The sequence below is a fragment of the Morone saxatilis genome, unplaced genomic scaffold (assembly GCF_004916995.1).
Source record: "Morone saxatilis isolate NCDOM2014 unplaced genomic scaffold, NCSU_SB_2.0 Contig1, whole genome shotgun sequence".
Lineage (NCBI taxonomy): Eukaryota > Metazoa > Chordata > Actinopteri > Moronidae > Morone > Morone saxatilis.
Window position 1 is genome coordinate 18,721,097 of NW_023339651.1, and position 4,668 is coordinate 18,725,764.

Consider the following 4,668-nt stretch of genomic DNA (forward strand, 5'->3'; position numbering starts at 1 on the left):
CAATAATATCATTGATATTAGCAATGGCAGTCAAGCAGGACCATGGCAGGAGGCTCCACCAGGATCCATGAGAACCTGCGAGACGAGAAAACACAAGAACTCCGGGGAAGAAGTGAAGTTAGAAAGAAAAAGAGAAGGGAGAGAGGGAGAGGATGAGAGGAGCTCAGTACATCACATATTAAGCATAGCGTCTTCACCTACTCTGCCAAACCTGCGGGCTTCCTCCAAAGCACTACACTCCTCATTCCTTTCGCATAGGAGCAGCGTCTATAGCTCTTGTCTCAACGCTCAAGGCTATGGGTAGATGGTCATCATCTGCTTATGACGATACCTCTGGCCCGAGGCGCAAAAAGCAATGAGTGCCCTGTAATTTGCTGGCTTAGATACAATAAATTATAGCATAACTTCTTGGGGATATCTCTATTATACTAAGCTATGTTACTCAAACTAGTGTCTCCATAGATTTATTGCCTTAATGATTGTTATTTATTCCTTACTAAAATTGCTCTGCTGGCTCCTCCTCCTGGCACTTATGAGGGAGGTTGCCTGGTATGGTTCTTTGGGGGTCTCTGCTGCTGCGCTCCTTGTCTTAAACTTTTTCATGTATGCACATGGAACAGCCGGGGTGGTTTTCCACGTATGCACATGAAAGGGCAAGAAGGTCCCAGGACAGACCCATACCTCCAAATGTAACTTTGGACAAAAGTGGTCCTGACTGAACTTATTTACATATACAGATTTTACATTAACACACATTAAAACAGTTTTAGTTAAGACTCACAAAGATTAGCATCAAGAAAATCATTCCTTGCTCTAGGAAGTACCCTCCAAAATATATTAGACATTCTAGGTCCTACATAATGAAGAATGAAGAATTGAAGACCATGTCTGAAAAAAGACAGATGTCAGATGGGTAAAAGGTAGAATATTACCTTATGCCAATCTAAGACAGAGTGTTTAGCTCCAGGTTGTTCTGGCTGCACAGATGGTCAATCTCCCATCTTGTGCACCAGAGCCCAATAAGGGAGGTGTCAATCCGCCGAACTCAGGAGCCTGACGGACTGGTGACTGGAGGTGCAGCTGTTAGTATACAGGGAGAAGAGCAGAGGAGAAAGAACGCAGCCCTGGGGGGATCCGGTGCTGATGGTCTGGGAGTCAGAGACATTTTCCCCCAGCTTCATGTGTTGTTTCCTGTCAGACAGGAAGTCTGAAGGCACAGTGAGCTGGGAGAGCTTGTCCTGTAGCAGAGCTGGGATGATGGTGTTAAAAGCAGAGCTGAAGTCCACAAACAGGATCCTGGCATAGGTTCCTGGGGAGCCCTGGAGGGTGAAGTGCAGTGCCATGTTTACTGCATCGTCTACAGACCTGTTGGCTCTGTAGGCGAACTGCAGGGGGTCCAGGAGTGGGTCCGTAATGGCTTTGAGGTGGGAAAGCACAAGGCGCTCAAAAGACTTCATGACCACAGAGGTGAGGGCAACAGGTCTGTAGTCATTGAGTCCTGTGGTCCTTGCTTTTTTGGGGACAGGGATGATGGTGGATGCTTTGAAGCAGGCTGGCACATGACATGTCTCCAATGAGGTGTTGAAGATGTCAGTAATTTCCGGTAACCATTGATAGTGAATTAAATTAGGTCTGCACGGTGTGGATTTGTTTTTAGCTGTTATGAGAACCATAATCACCTGTTTCTCATAAGATAACTGATTATCGGCTGTAATTAAATGATCACAATAATTCATAATATAAATTTCCCATTCAACCGTTAATTTATCTGCCCCAGTAATTATTGTGTATTCGTAAATTAAATTCTTTTTTTCTCCAGTACATAGCTAGCTAACAAGCTAGGCAGCAAAACATTCTTTCAGCAGTGAGTCAGTCTTGAGTTTTTGATTTAGAATTTTGTCCATTCTAAAATCATCAAATTTGGGACTCGAGGCCACAATTCTGAGTCACAGCGTGTGACTATAAACAGTAAACATAGTTTAAGCATCTATACATGATTTTAAATTTGTTGCATCTTGCAGAATATAGTGTATGTATGTACTGTACGTGTATGACTGTATAATTAATAACATTAATATTCATGGACTCTTAATGTAATTATGCTGTATTTTGCTTGCCTGGCTGGAAACATTATCCATCTACAGTGCCCACCTCCTCTTTAGTGCATGAAATTAGGTCATGATATGATAAAGCAGTGCTCCGCAGTATTATTGATCGTCCTAATGGTGTGTGTTGGCTCAGCTCTCCTCTGGAGGAGGAGATGTGAGAGCACTTGTCATGATGGCGGAGGCTGCTGCAGAGTTTGTGATAACGGAACCGCAGCATCGGGTGAAGAACACAACAAATAAATCAAACAATGAAGAAATCATCTGAGCAGGTGTGGCTTTTGATTGCCTGATTAAAAGCTATTAATCACTGTGACACTCCACAATTATGATCATCGCTGCTGTGCATGATGGGACTGTGCTTATTATTGCTGCACAGCATAAAGACATCACAGTGTAGGCATGCTAAACTTCTCACCATGCTGCTCGAATTAGACTCCTGTCCATGCTTTATAATTTGGTGTGAAACCTCAGGATTAAAAACTACTTTCTTAATTGCTTCATAATTCAGAGAAATTACCCATTAGCCAACATATTGTCTTCAGTGAACAATGTGCCAGGAAGAGCTTGGGTTTGGCACCCATCAGCATCAGGGTTCCATCAGTTTTTTTTTTTTTCAAGCGTATTTTACAGGAGTTTTTCTTGATAATACGGTACCGCACTTGCTCACAAATGGTGGCATTATGGGATACTCTGTGTTTTTTTCCTTTCCAAATAGACCTTTTTCACAGCAGCCATTTAGGCATGAAATAGTAGGATAAACACAAGTGTTACCAATGACAGGTTGAGGTTGAGGTTTGATTTCCAGTGACCCAACATCCCCCTGACTCTTTTGACTATTTCATGTCAAAATGGCAGCTGTGAAAAAAGTCTATTAACTAAGGTTTTTCTTTAACTAACATTAAATTGGCCACAGCACAGGCTAAAATACAATTAATATTTCCCAGGTTAACAGATTATTTCCAGGATATTTAGTCATTTTTATAAATTTCCAGGGGTTTCTACTAATGGAAAAGTAGTTTCTAAATTTCCAGGTTTTCAGGCACATGTCGGAACCCTCAGTATGCCTTTGTTGAACAAGTCATGGCACTGAACATTTAAAGACATGTAGGATTGATTATCTATTAAACGCGCTGAAGGGCCCATCAGATAGCTTCAGACAACAGGGCTATGTCTTTCACGAGTACTTGAGCACTCAGAAATGTGTGCAGGATCTGAGCGAGCATTGTGTCCAAGTGTGTAAAGGCCATTGATTTGTCCGAGTGGTAACCATGGAATAGATTGGCTTTAAAATGGGAAAACATTACAGTAATTGCATTTGAGGTCAGCGAAAATCAGCACAATGTCATAGCTCAACACTAGGCAAAAGGAATAGGTTTCAAGTCCTCAGTTTGCTTCAAATGAAGTTTTGGATTGTCTAACGGTGTCTGAAAACACAATTTCAACAGTAATTCTTGTGTGTACAACTGACTAGAACACTGAAGCTGTCTGAAAGTGTGTTCTATTAGTTGTACCATTCGTGTGTCAATTGTGTCATCAATTACAATAAAGACACATAATCCTTGGAGAGAGATAAGGGGGGGGTAGTAGGAAGAGGACAGTATAGGCTTTATGCACCACACTCCAGACATAAACACCTTTGATACTACTTTTCACAGCCCTGAACAGCTTGTCTGAATAAGAGATATGGACTGATATGACCAATATAACAATAAAAACAGAAATAGAATATCTCTTCAATGACCATTGCAATTTGAAGAAAATAAGAACATGACAATACAGACTAAGTTTTAAGATTAAACAATTCATTTGTCTGCAAATAATAATTATGGCCACTAATATATTATGAATTTGTAAATTCAATTCAATTCAAACTCAAAAACAAAAACAAAAACAAAAACAAAAACAAACACAAACTATAGTTAGTCCAATCTTCTAAAATGCTAATCTTAGTTCGAACAGGTCGGATAATCTGGAATTAAGAATTAATCCAGAAAAATCACAAGCCTGATTGCTTATTTCTTACACACCTGCTGCATTTGTTTCCATAGATGTTTGAGGTGTCAGCTTTTGTTCTATGTTTAGCACACCATCCACTTTCATGACAACAGGGTTGCACATATGCAAAAAATTCAGTTCATTTTGCCACAGAAAAGTGAAAAATATTTAATGTATCCGCATTGTAATTTGGATAATGTAATGTGTTACACCATGTTACACCCTTCCACCAAGTTCCATGAAAATCGGTTCAACAGTTTTTCCGTAATCCTGCTGACAGACAAACAAACAAACTAACCTACAAACGGCGCCGAAACATAACTTCAAAAACTTCAAAAACTTCAAAAACACTAACTGAAATGTTTTACACCAGCAGTATGCTCAGTGCTGCCACTGGTGGGGAATTGAGACTACTTCACTGACGTATTTATAAATGGACAGAGCTTCTGGGTCTGTGAATTGAAGGCAATGCGGAAGAGTCTTAAACCTGTATTCTATGTAAAGGCCAGCAGGGGGAGCTCCATTGGCTGCAATAACACACCAATACCATTCACTCTAATGGAGA